Raw genomic sequence first — 14,919 nt, forward strand, 5'->3', positions numbered from 1 at the left:
TCTTTGAGCCACAAGATGGAGTCAAGAAAACCCCCAGCTGGTGAGGGGCCACCCGGAGCCTATTCTGTAGAAGGCCCACCTGCTGCTCTTCTTGCTCTGACTCTTTTGCTCCCTGTCACAATTTTCTTAACCACTGACCTCAGAACAGGGATGGAGGCAGCTTTCTGGAGATAGGCTCTGAGTGCTGGGGCTTGGGGTGAACTGGAGGGAGTGGTGAGAGAACTTCAGGTCCAGATGGACTTTGACAGCTCCAGGAGGCTGCAGCCACCGAAGGCACCTCTGCAGTGACTGGGGTGGGGGGGGGGAGTGGGGTGAAGAAACTCTACGAAGGAGGTGCAACCTTGACCCCACTTCTGCAGTGACTGAGGGAGAGGAGAGGAGGGACAGGTCCATGGGCTTCCCACCAGCCCTTCTGCTCCAGCACAGGTGAAAATCTACCTGGAGAGAGGGGCGGGAGGGCCAGAGACACCAGCGACCATGAAGGAAATCAAAAAATGGTCTGAGAAAGCACCTGGAAAGTCAAAGGCTCCGCTTCCCAGAGGCTGCTGCTGTTCCATCAAGTCGGTCCCAGCTCATAGCGACCTCGTGCGAAGCAGAAAGAAACACTGGCCAGTCGCAGCCCATTGTAGCACCCACGATGTCCATCCATCTGCTTGCGGCTCTTCCTCTTTCTCCCTGAGCCTCTACTTTCCCAACATGAGGTCCTTCTCCAGAAACTGGTCTCTCCTGACGGACGACATGGCCAAAGTCCACGAGACAAAGTCCGGCCATCCTGGCTTCTAAGGGGCCTTGCAGCTCTACTGCCACCCAGACAGCTCTGCCTGTTCTTCTAGCCCCCAGTGTTCTTTGTCCACACCACAATTCAATCCCCAAGTGTAGGTGAACAGACTCACAAGCATGGGGGCATCATGAGATAGTTCTCTAAAGAGGAGTGGCCAACTCAGGTGCGACATTTGTGGCCACTCCACTCCAAGTTGGTAATTTCTCAACTAGAAGCTGTTGCCTTCTCTCTGACCCTGAATCTTGGTTCAAGGTTCTTTATTGACAGTGTTGGGACTTCCCACCAGGTGGCAGCAGACAATGTAGCTCCACTGGATTAGATGTTAAGTCTGAGACCCAGAGCAGTCATGGATTTTCCAAACCATTCTTACAAAAGGAAAAAGCCCAACTTCAAATAGTAGAGTATAATTTTATGATGTAAGCTTTTAAAAGAAACAAACTGCTAACCCTATTAGCTTCCGAATTGCTCTTGCTAAAGAGCAATAATATTTAAAACAGCTGTACCCCAAACTGGTCTGAACTTGACCTCAGAGCCAACATTCAATTGTTCATAGGAGATGGTTCTGGAAATCCTTTAACTGTCAGCAACTCCCGTCCCCCAACTCAGTTATTGGGGATTTACTCACCATGGGTGGATTTTTTCAAACACAGCTTAGCCCGTGTCTTTTATGTATTAGGTCACCTAAGAGGTCCAGCCTTGTGTGATTCTTGCTGTGTTGTCTTAATTTCTGTTCTCTATTTTACCTTTCCTGGCGCCCTGGTGGTATATTGGCTATGCATTGGGCTGTGATCTGTAAGGCCCACAGTTCGAAACCACCAGCTGCTCCATAGGAAAAAGATGGGGCTTTCTACTCCCTTAAAGAGCTAGAGTCTTGGAAACCTCACAGTGGGTAATTCTATCGTGTCACTGAGTCAAGAATAATTTTAAAAGTGAGTGTGGTTTTCAACAGTGTTTTTAAATGTTACCTCTTTTGTTTCTAATATCAATTGCAATGGCTACCCGAAGCTCACAGACACAATTCGTGATTGCAATGTCTATTAAGGAAGTCAACAAGTTGTGATGCCAGTGAGAGATGCCCAGAGTGAATTGTTTATCAGGACAGGTTACAAAGTTCTGTCAAGTCTGCTAACAAATGCCCTGAGGGCAAATTACTCTGTGATCAGCCTCAAATTGAAGCCTTTGAGCTAAAGCTCCATGGGTCAGCAAACCCAGCTCCCTGAATTAAGTGCCCAGAGGCACCCCGCTCCAGTAAGCCTTAGTCCCAATGCAAACGCACTCAGCTCCACTTCTACAGGTCAGCAAATCCAACTTCCTCATTTATTTAATCTTTTATGACACTGTTTCAATTGTCAAACATTTATTATAGGATGGCTATATCAAAATGTTACTAATTTCCACTATCATGATCCCAATTCTATCTTACAAATCTGGCCAGACCAGAGGATGTACCTTAGTACGGATAGGAACTGGAAGCACAGGGAATCCAAGATGGATGATCCCTTCAGGATCAGTGGTGAGAGTGGTGATACCAGGAGGGTTGAGGGAGGGTGTAGAAAGGGGTAACCGATTACAGGGATCTACATATAACCTCCTCCCTGGGGGATGGACAACAGAAAAGTGGGTGAAGGGAGACGTCAGACAGTGTAAGATATGACCAAGATAATAATTTATAAATTATCAAGGGCCCATGAGGGAGGGGGGATTCAGGAGGGAGGGGGGAAATGAGGAGCTGACGCTAGGAGCTTAAGTGGAGAGCAAATGTTTTGAGAATGATGAGGGTAACGAATGTGCAAATGTGCTTTACAAAAAAAATACTACTAATTTCCTATAGTTGACCTAATATTGTATTCTAGTCTTACATAATTAGACCAACACTTAATTGATTAACTTTGTACTCAACTATCATTGGTTAAGCTGGTTTATTTTTTGTTTTTACCAGCCTTAGCATTTCAGATACATAATGTTATTTCTTATATAACTCATGGTTTAAGTCCATTTAGTCAATCAAGAAGATCCAGTAAGCTCAGTGAGAGTCAATGTCACGCAACCATGAACTGAAAGAGGATGTGGAACAGTGGTTGTCATGACGGATCTTAACTTGTATGTACTTGCGTTTTGTTGACCATGGAAAGGCATTCGACTGTGTGGGTCATAACAAACTATGGATAGAATGGGAGCTGCAGAACACTCCATTGTGCGCCCGAGGAACCTGTCCATGGATCAAGAGGCAGTGGTGTGAACAGAACAAAGGAAAAACACGTGACTTAAAATCAGGAAGGTGTGCATACAGGTTGTATCCTCTCACCATACTTATTCACTCTGCATGCGGACCAAATCATAAGCAGGCTTATATGAAGAAGAATACAGCATCAGAATTGGAGAAAGGTTTATTAAAAACCTGAGAGATGCAGATGACACAGCCTTGCTTGCTGAAAGTGAGGAGGACTTGAAGCACTTGCTGATGAAGATCAAGGACTGCAGCCTTCAGTGTGGATGACAGCTCAATGTAAAGAGACTCAAATCCTCAGAACTGGAACAGTAGGTAGCATAATGATAAACGGAGAAAAGATTGAAGTTGTCAAAGATTTTGTTTTGCCCGGATCCATAATCAATACTCATAGAAGCAGCAGTTAAAAGATCAAAAGATGTATTGCATTAGGTAAATCTGCTGCACAAGACCTCTTTAGAGTTTTGAAAAGGAAAGATATTACTTGGAGGACTAAGGTGTGCCTGACCCATGTCATGATATTTTCTTTCTTTCCTTTAATAAATCATTTTATTGGGGGCTCTTATAGCTCTTATAACAATCCATATATCAATTGTATAAAGCACATTTATACATATGCTGCCATCATTTTCAAAACCCTTTTCTTTCTACTTGAGCCCTTGGTATCAGCTCCTCTTTTTTTCCCTCTCCCTTCCCCACCCTCCCATCCTCATGACCCCTTGATAAATTGTCAACTATTATTATTTTGATATCTTACACCATTTGCTGTCTCCCTTCACCTATGTTTCTGTTGTTCATCCCCTTGGGGGGAGGGGGTCTACATTGATCATTGCGATCGGTTTCCCCTTTCTACACCTTCTCCCCCCAACCTTCCCCCTATCCTATAGTATCACTACTCCCATTACTGTTCCTGAAGGGTTTATATGTCCTGGATTCCATGTGTCAGAAGCTCTTATCTGTACAAGTGTACATGTTCTGGTCTAGCTGGATTTGTAAGGTAGAACTGGGGTCATGATAGTGTGTGTGTATGTGTGTGTGTGCGTGTGTGTGTGTATGTGTGTGTGTGTGTGCGTGTGCGTGTGCATGTGTGTGTGTGTGTGTGTGTGGTGGGTGGGGTGGATGGGGAGCATTAAAGAACTAGAGGAAAACCCAGAACAAAAAATCATATCAATGTGAATGAAGGGAAGGGTGGAATGGAGACCCAAAGCCCATCTGCAGACAATTGGACATCGCCTCCCAGAAGGAAGGGACAAGCTATCTAGGGTGCAGTATAGCACTGACGAAACATACAACTTTCCTCTAGTTCTTTAATGCTTCCTACCCCCAACTGTCATGAACCCAATTCTACCTTACAAATCCAGCTAGATCAGAGGACATATACTGGTACAGACAAGCGCTTGCACTTCAGGGAATCCAAGACAGATTACCTCCCCCCACCCCTGACTAATAATGAGAGTAACAATACCAAGAGGGTAAGGGGAAGGTGGGGGGAGACAGGGGGAACCGATCACAATGATAACCCCCGATAAAATGATTTTAAAAACACTAGAGAAATGTTGTGTGTTTCATCTGTGCTATACTACACCCTGGCTGACTCATTTCTTCCTTGTGACCCTTCTGTGAGGGGATGTCCAATTTTCTAGAGATGGGCTTTGGGTCCCTACTCCAACCACCCTCTTTTGCATTGATATGATTGTTTTGGGTCTTCTCATGCCTGATACCTGATTCTGTAGAAACTCCTGATCACATAGGCTGATGTACTTCTTCCATGTGAGCTTTAGTTGCTTCCCTGCTAGATGGCCACTTGTTTAACTTCAAGCTTTTAAGATCCCAGGTGCTACATCTTATGATATCTGGGCACAATCAGCTTTCTTCACCACATTGTTTATGTACTTATTTTGTCTTTAGTGAATAATGTAGGGAAAGTAAGCATCACAGAATGCCAGGTTATTAGAACAAAGTGTTCTTACATTGAGGGAGTACTTGAGTAGACACCCAATGTCCATCTGCTAATCTTAATACTTGACATATAAATATATGTACATAGACCTATCATTATATATGAATATATTTACATATATACATGCCTATATTTATACTTCTGTAAATGTGTTTTGCCTCCTAGTTCTTTCCTCTATTTCCTTTTACTTTCCTCCTGTCCCACTATCAATGTCATGGTATTTTCAATTGCTTCAAATACACGTGAAAGTTGGACATTGAATAAGGAAGACCAAAGAAGAATTGACGCATGTGAATTGTGGTGCTGGAGAAGAATTTTGCTCAAAGAGCCAACAAATCTCTATTCAAAGAAGTATGGCAAGAGTATTCTTTGGAGGCATGGATGGTGAGACTTACTCTCACTAACTTTGATGTGTTTTCAGGAGAGAGCAGTCCTCACTCTTGGTAAAGTAGAGGGGCAGTGAAAAAGAGGAAGGCCTTGATGAGACCGATTGACACAGTGGCTGCACCAGTGGGCTCAGGCATAGGGTCAATTGTGAGGATGGCTCAGGGCCGGAAGTCTTTTGTTCTCTGGTGCACAGGGTCCTTAAGGGTCGGAACTAGCTTGAGGACGCCTAACTCCAGGAACTACAGCGATTCCCTGCCCTCTTATCCTCTCACCTTTGCTTTGGATGAATTGTTGACCTTCTGGACTCATAGAGCTGGTTGGTTATTTAGTTTTAGTAAAACACCGAACTGTGGGGCAAAAGAAAGCAGAAACACTCTCAACTTCTGGTGACCTTCTATGACAGAGTCTAATTGCTCTTTTGAGTTTCTGACGCTGTCGATATTTATGGGAACAGAAAGCCTCATCTTTCGCTGGAGGAGGGAGCGGTGCGTCGCAACTGCTGCCCTTGACACGTGAAACCCTTTATACCAGCCAGGCGCCTCATGGAATCGGCAGTTCTTTATTTTGTGTGTCACTCTGCTTTTCTGCTGAAATGTCATCTAAGGGGGTCTTAGGGTTCAAGGGTTAAATTGTCAGAGTGATCATCTTAGGGGGGCCATTTTTGAATTTTGTTCCATATTTTTTTGAATCCTGACTAGCATAATCTATTGCACCCCCAGTCCGATTGGTCAGTTGTGGGACCATCTAGTTCCTCTAGTTGAGCACCATCTAGATCTTCTGGTCTCAGAGTTGTTAAAGTTTCGGCTCGTGTAGGCCGTCAGTCTTTCTTTGTAGGTTTAGATACAATTTACCATCACTAGACTTCTCTGTAAATGACCTGGGTACTTATCTCTTATCAATTCTTAAAAAAAAGTTCTCCAAACAACTTAGTATCTCTGTACTTACTGTTTGGGTACTTTAAAACAATGCTATGCTAATTTATCAATATATTCACATGATACATTTTATTTTCTGAAAAGAATTTGAGATGATTGAAACAGCTCTGGATCCTTTTTGTTCTATGATTTTTCATTCCTACCTGGTATATATGTTTCCTCCACCTGTCATATTTCTTTTCTTTCTTGATTTTTTTTCAGTTCTGTATCTCAAAAATGCCAAGACCTAAGGTAGACGTGGCATGATGGGAGTTATGAGATTGATACTCATGGTGTTGGAGACATAATGTTGTGGTTTTTGAAAATAGCCTCCTCTTAATAGTTGCATTTCTTCCTGATGAGCTATGCCCATTGACCCTCAATGCTTTGTGCATATGTTGTGATAACTCCTAGCTTTCCCGGCAAACTTCATTTTGCTTTTCCTTAAAACCATTTGCCTAATTCATCAAAGTGACAGGTTCTAATCCAGATGTTATCTTCCCCGCCTCCCTGTGTAGCACCTACCAACCAGCGTGCATATACTCTCCTTTCTTCAGCAGGCGAATGTTAAAGAAATTACACCACCACAGTTGTGGGACTGACCCTTGGCAGACCTTGCTGGACATGTTCCCTGAGGAGTGATGCGGATCCTGAGCAATTGATCCTGAGCTCAGCATTGGCTGCAAAGTTACTCTGGTTATCAGCCAGCCCAGGCCCCGTGTGATCTGCACTCAGGAACAGCGATTCTTGTTTTTAGAAGCAAGAGAATCAGAACGGGACAACAGTCCTCTCCTGGAGGAACGAGCTCTCTTTCTGTCACTACACTCCCCTGGAACCTTGGGCAATCCAGGCTCAGACTGCCTTTGTTTCATTCATCAATGGGAGAGTTCAGGCTGCCTTTACTCTCAAGAGCTACTGGGTCCTAAACCCCTGCCAGTTCCCCTCTGGTGTGGGTTGAATACCAAAAATCCAAACCTACCTATTGTCATCAAGTTGATTCTGACTCAGTCACCCACTTTAAATCTTGACAGGAGCAGATAACTTCGTCTTTGTCCCTCAGAGCAGCAGGGGCTTTGAACCACCGATTCTGCAGTTAGCAGCCCAAACCTTAACCCACTGCACCACCAGGGATCCTATGGGTTGAATGGCATATCTCCCAGAAAGATCTGTGTAAGTCCTCTGCCCTGTTTCTCTGTGATCTTGTTTGGAAGTAGGGTTTTTCAAGCTGCTATTAATTAAAATGAGGTCATACCAGAATAGGTTGGGTCTTAACCCTAATTCCTTCTGAGTAACATCTTATAAAAGAGGATAGACATGGAGCAGAGTCACACAAGACGGAAGACAGGAGCCATTTGATGATGGAGAGGAAGACATTCAAGCAGCAAAGGATTGCCCAGGATCAATAGCAACTACCAGAAGCTGAGAGAGGCATGGAACAGTCCTCCCAAATCCTTCAAGAAGGAATTGATATGGATGACACCCTGGACTTGGACTTGGGTCCTCCAGAGCTGTTGGATACTGCATCTTCATTCTCTCAAGCTATCCACCACCGGCTCTTTTCGTAGGGCATCCCCGGGAGGCAGGCACTTGGTATGTAAAGATCTGCACCATCTGGCCTCATCGCCCTCCTTCCCAGCCTCATACATTAGGTGTCCGCTCTGCCAAACCGCTCATGTATGGTTCCTCCTGCACCCCTGATGTTCAGGCTCACGTCCCTGCCCATGTGAGCGTCTCCTGCCAGGACGTCTCTGCCCAGTAAATGTCCAGTCATTCTTCCAAATGCAGCTCTTGGAAGCTGCTCCTTTTGCCCCGCCACCATTCGCTCCCTTTCTTTACAAAAATGTTTTAGCTTGTTTATTTTTTTGACCATTTTCAATGACGTACAATCCATACATTTCAGTAGTTCAATCACATTCGTGGGAGTTGGACAACAATCATTGCAATTACCTCTTGGACATTTTTTCCTTTCCTCTTTCTTTCAACAGTTTTATTGGCACGTAACTCAAACACCCTACTATCAATAGTTCTGTCATATCAAGAAGAATTGCACAATCCCAACTCCAATCAGTTTTAGAACATTTTCTTCACTCTTGTATTAGCTCCCCGTTTCCTTCTAATCTCCTCTACCATACCTCCAAGCCACCATTAATCCGGTTTATGTCTCTATAGATGTATCTATCCTGGATTTCATGTACAGAAAACATTAAAAAAACAAACAACAAAAAACTAATAAGAACAGCACAGTAAAATAGATATCAACCTTAATCCCAAATAAAGTGGAACATATTACAAACTAGAACAAGTTTTAATGCATCATAAGGAAGACTAAATGATAGGGTGCTAAATTTTAACTAACCGAATCTGCAACAACCCACTTTCTTATGCGCTCTGCCTGTTAGCAAGACTATTCTCATTCCTGGTCTTTGGTCAGAAGGGACTCCCCAGGAACTTTTTAAAAAACATTTTTAATGCGTCAAAGGGAGATCAAATGATAAGATTTTACTTTTGACCTAACGTACATCTGCCCAAATCGGTTTTACAATGCTCTCTGTCAGACAACAGAGTTATTCACATCTGCGATTGGAAGGGGTTCACTGGAGGGTAAATCCATGTGTGGACCCTGAAAATGGATTTAGGGCTTCTAAGGTCATCCATAACCTTCAGTAAACCAGGTGTTCACAATTTAAACGCTGAGGCCATTCCCTTCTTTAGATTTCGATTGCATTATTTACAGTCATCGGATCACACAATCTGGGGTGTTTCTTCCATGTGGAGTTAGTAATGCCTCCCTTAGATGCCTGCTTGTTTGAAAACAAGCCTTTAAGGTCCCAGATGCTATTCTTTCTGATAGATGGGCACCTTCTAGTTTCTTCACCATGTTTTGTTATAGCACCCCTGTCTTAAGTGATCTCTTCATGAGGTTGAACATCCAGCAGGGCCATATCATAAGGATTAATCATTCTTAGATTGGTGCTAGAATTAAATGCAAGCCCCAATTCCATGTAGGCAGCTATGGTTTACATATATCTCCTGTTCGCCTTAGAGACACTATTCTATTTTATGTTAGGAAACATTATCCAGATGCTATATCTTTTGATAGCCAGGCACCATCAGCTTTCTTCACCACATTTGCACATGTACCCATTTAGTCTTCAGCAATTGTGCCTGGAGGGTGAGCATCACAGAATGCCAGGTTGTTAGAAAAAAAAGTTTTCTTGTATTGAGGGAATACCTGAGCAGAGGCCCAAAGTCTGTTCACTATTTCAGTGTATTGCCATGTAAATATATGTACCTAGGTCAATATCTCTGTTTTATGAACTAATATATTTAGATAAGTACACACCTATGCTTATACCTCTCTCCATATCTTTGCTACCTAGATTATTTCTGTTTCCTTTCACCTTCCTCCTGCCCCACCGGCATGCTCACCCTTTTCCTGCCTCTTAGTAATTGCTCTCAGCTAGATTACTATTGCTCCCATACTCCCAGATCTCTGCATCCTTGCTGTTGATTTTAATTCCCTAGTTGTTCCCCTGTCTGTGGCATTGTTTACTCACCATTCCCTTCTCCCGCCTTCTTCTCCCTCCCACTCTCTTAGGAACGATCAATCTGTTGCTTTCTCCTTGAGCTTGCTTCCCAAGTCAACAATAACAGAGACCAAACAAAAAGAAAACAAAAGATTGAAAGAAAAAAAAGACAGAAAGAAAGGGAAAAAATACCCATACTTCTAGGTTTGTCCATTGACCATTATGACAATCTCCCCACTGGTCTTGGGGAATTCTGAGTGCTGCCCTGTCTAGCCTGAAGTCTATTTGGGGAGCTCTTCAGCATTTTTGTGGCTTTGTTTTGCTCCTGTTGCTGATCTGTCATGTTCCCTTAGTTCATCCCACTGCGGGGTTTAGGGGTTGGGGTAGTGGAGTGGGTTCAGACCAGACTAGCTCCTCTCTGTGTGTCCTCAGTATTGCCCTTTTTCTTGGTATGCTTTACTGATGGGACAACAAATATGTCTTGAGCTGTTGTCAGTCCTATAATCCTCTCTCTGCCTTAGCAGCTCCATGCAGGGACGTTGTCCTCTGGGGTTGGTGTGATAATATGGGGTCTAGAACCTCATTCGCTCCTTTTCCTTCTTGGTTTGCTTCCATGTGGGCATGGCAGTCCGGCCCTTCTCCCCAACCTGTAGGCTTAGGGTTGTCCTCTGTAGCACATACTTTTAGGGAGGGGTCAGTTTGGCTCTGATTGGGGCTGACCCTGCAGTCTAATCTTTTCATGGTTATGCTGTATGAGGAGTTTTTAAGATATGCAGTAATCTGTTTCATGGACACAAGACAGGCTGTCTACTTCATTGCTTAGGGAACTAGATTAGAAGATTACACGGTCTGGGAGCAGTGACCTGTCTTCACGTTGGTGTTTATCTTATAGTAGTGGATTAATACAATATTTATTTTTGTATTCATTGTTAGCTCCCCATTTCCTGCCAGCTTCCCTGTCATATCCCTTTGAATCTATTGATCCAGTTGTTGTCTTTATATGTTTACCTAATCTGGGTTTCATATTCAGAAAATCATACGAAATCAAGACAAATTACAAGCAGCCCAAGAACAATGACACAATGAAACAAAGAAAAATCATAATGGATAGCAAAGCAGAAATTATTAAAAACTGGAGTGAAGAGCCCCTCATAGAGGGGTTTAGGAGAGTAGATGGGTTAATTAGGGTGCGAGGTAGTACCGATGAAGAACACAGCTTTCCCCCAGATCCTGGATGCTTCCTCCCCCCAACTACCATGATCCGAATTCTACCTTGCAGGGCTGCATAGGGCAGAGGCTGTACACTGGTACATATGAGGGCTGGAGGCACAGGGAATCCAGGGTGGATGATACCTTCAGGACCAAGGGTGTGAGGGGTGATGATGGGAGAGTGAAGGGTGAGTGGGTTGGAAAGGGGGAACTGATTACAAGGATCCACATGTGACCTCTTCCCTGGGAGAGGGACAGCAGAGAAGAGGGGAAGGGAGACTCCGGATAGGGCAAGATATGACAAAATAACGATGTATAAATTACCAAGGGCACATGAGGGAGGGGAGAGAAAGGAGGGAGGGAAAAAAAAGAGGACCTGATGCAAAGGGCTTAAGTGGAGAGCAAATGCTTTGAGAATGATTGGGGCAGGGAATGTATGGATGTGCTTTATACAATTGATGTATGTATATGTATGGATTGTGATAGGAGTTGTATGAGTCCCTAGTAGAATGTAAAAAAAGAAAAGAGGAGAAAAAAATGATTAGGGCAAAGAATGTACAGATGTGCTTTATACAATTGATGTATGTATATGTATGAACTGTGATAAGAGTTGTATGAGCCCCAATAAATTGTTTAAAAAAACTGGAGTGATTATACATTGGGTTGAGTGGGATATTAATGATAAAATGTCACATTTTGACTTAACTGCAGTTTCAGTAATCTGTCCTACATTGTACTATGTCTGATAACAAGTGTGTCCCTCTTTGGTCCAGAGTCAGAAGGGATTCACCAGAGGCTTACTCTGCATGGGAGAACCTGCAAATGGTTTTGGGCTCTCATTGTCACCCATAACCTTCCGAAAGTCAGCTGTTCAGAATTTAAGCTCTAATACCATTTCCTCCTCTGGGTTTGGATTTTATTATTTACAATCCTTGGATCACACATACTGATGTGCTTCTTTCATGTGGACTTTGCTGACACTCAGTTAGACGGCTGCTTTTAAGACAAGTCTTTAAGACCCCAGATGCTATTATTTCTGATAGCCAGGTACAATCTTCACCACACTTTGCTACAGCACCTATCTCTTCAGTTATCACTTCATTGGGGGTAGGTTTTTGTTAAATCGTTTTATTAGGGGCTCATACAACTCTTATCACCATCCATACATACATCAGTTGTGTAAAGCACATCTGTACATTGATTGCCCTCATCATTCTCAAAACATTTACTCTCCACTTATGTGCTTGGCATCAGGTCCTCATTTTTCCCCTTCCCTCCGCCCTTCCTCATGAACCCTTGATAATTTATAAGTTATTATTTTGTCATATCTTGCCCTGTCAAACGTCTGCCTTCACCTACTTTTCTGTTGTCTGTCCTCCAGGTAGGAGATCACATGTAGAACCTTGTAATTGGTTCCCTCTATCCAACCCAGTCTCCCTCTACCCTCCCAGTATCGCCCCTCACACCCTTGGTCCTGAAGGTATCATCCACCCTGGATTCCCTGTGCCTCCAGCTCCTATCTGCACCAGTGTACATCCTTTGGTCTAGCCAGACTTGCAAGGCAGAATTCAGATCATGATAGTGGGTGGGGAGGGGAAGGAAGCATTTAGGAAGTAGAGAAAAGTTGTATTTTTCATTGTTGCTACATCGCACCTTGACTGGCTCGTCTCCTCCCCTAGTCCCCTCTGCAAGGGGATCTCCAGTGGACGACAAGTGGGCTTTGGGTCTCCACTCTCCACTCTGCACTCCCCCCTTCATTCACTATCCTAAGATTTTTTTTTTGTTCTGATGATGCCTTATACCTGATCCCTTTGACACCTCATGATCACACAGGCTGGTGTGCTTCTTCCATGTGGGCTTTGTTGCTTCTGAGCTAGATGGCCGCTTGTTTACCTTCGAGCCTTTAAGACCCCAGTCACTATACCTTTTGATAGCTGGGCACCATCAGCTTTCTTCGCCACATTTGCTTATGCACCCATTTGTCCTCAGCTATTGTATCATGGAGGTGTGCACCCAATGATATGATTTTTTGTTCTTTGATGCCTGATAACTGATCCCTTCAGCACCTCTTGATCACACAGGCTGGTGTGCTTCTTCCATGTGGGCTTTGTTGCTTCTGAGCTAGATGCCTGCTTGTTTACCCTCAAGCTTTTAAGACCCCAGATGCTATCTATATCTTTTGATAGCCGGTCACCATCAGCTTTCTTCACCACATTTGCTTATTCACTCTCTTTGCCTTCAGCGATTGTGTAGGGAAGATGAGCATCATAGAATACCAATTTAGTAGAAGAAAGTATCTTACATTGAGGGAATACTTGAGTGGAGGCCCAATGTCCTTCTGCTACCTTAATAATAAACCTATAAATATAGGCACATAAATCTATTTCCCCATCCTCATATATAAATATATTTACATATGTACATGTCTTTATCTAGACCTCTATAAATTTCCTTTGCCTCCCAGATCTTTCCTCTATTTCCCTTGATTTTCCTCCTGTCCCACTATCATGCTCCATCCCCACCTGGGTTTCAGCAATACCTCTTCATTACATTACCCTTGATCATGCCCTACCAGGCCTCCCACACCCACCTCACCACCAATTTGGGTCCCTTTTTGTTCCCTTATCCCTGCGTTTGTTAACACCACTTTCTTACCGCCCCCCCACCTCCCCTTCTCCCACGTCTCCCCAAACTGTCGGTCCTGCTGTTTCCTCCTCCAGATTGTTCATCCAACCTATCCTATTTAGACAGACCTGCAGAGATAATAACATGCACAAAAACAAGACAGAGCAACACCAAGCAACAATATATAACAAAACAACAGCAACAACAAACCAATGACAAAACAAAACAAGAAAGAAAAGCTCGTAGTTAGTTCAAGGATTGTTTGTTGGCCTTTAGGAGTGTTTTCCAGTTCAGTCTGTTGGGGCACTAAGCCCTGACCCCAAAGTCCACCTTCAGCATTCCCTGGGGATCTTGCCATTCCATTCCCTTGCTGTTCAGCTGCACTACCCCAGTGCTTTGCCTAGGTGTGGAGGGATCAGGTCGGGTGTAATTCCTACACTGTGTCTCCGGTGCTGTCCCCCGCAGGGCCATGGGTCAGTGAGAGGCGTCATGTCTCATAATGGGGCTGGCCATGTGGTCCTCTCTGTGGACTAGCTGCTCTAATTGGGGTCATTGTCCTCAAGGCCTGGTGGGCCAGGATGTGCTCCACTCTCTTCTAATACCCCTTCATCTGCTCCCATGTGCTCTGATAAGATATGTCCCTCTCCTGGAGTTGCAGATTCAATACCATCCTTTGAAATAAATTCTTCTGTGGGGAGGGCCAGGCATCCACTTAGTATTTGGTACTGGGACCAGCCCCCCCAGACCTTTCCACTGGTTCCCTACTCAACCCCGGAATGTTGCATTCACACCTTGGGGCACTGGGTGGCAGTCTGGTCCCTCTTTCCCTGTGGAGATATCAACAATACCCTCCCCGTGGGTGTGTTAGCTGGGGGTAGGTATTGAGTAGGGCCATCCTATAAGAAATAATTTTTCTTAGACTGGGGCTGCAATAAACTGGGAGTTAAAAATCCATTCATATATCCATGGTTTATATATGTCCCTAGTTCACTTTAAAATCATTATTATTTTATTGAATGACATTATAAATTATCCCCATGGGGCATATGATAGTTCTATTGATATTACCATTAATTAAGCCACTGATATAGAATTTAAAACACTGTCAAGAAGTATACATTTATAGGACAGTTTTTTAATCAAAATTACTTGGATTGTTGGTTTGTTCCGGTTAATATCATAGGTGACTGAACATTATTTACACTTAAAATGAGGGTTGGAGATAGGTCAAAACTTTCATTAATGTTCTTCCACAAAGATAGAGAGTGTCATTTCAGCCTTAGGCACAC

The sequence above is a fragment of the Tenrec ecaudatus genome, chromosome 7 (genome assembly GCF_050624435.1).
Source record: "Tenrec ecaudatus isolate mTenEca1 chromosome 7, mTenEca1.hap1, whole genome shotgun sequence".
Taxonomy (NCBI): domain Eukaryota; kingdom Metazoa; phylum Chordata; class Mammalia; order Afrosoricida; family Tenrecidae; genus Tenrec; species Tenrec ecaudatus.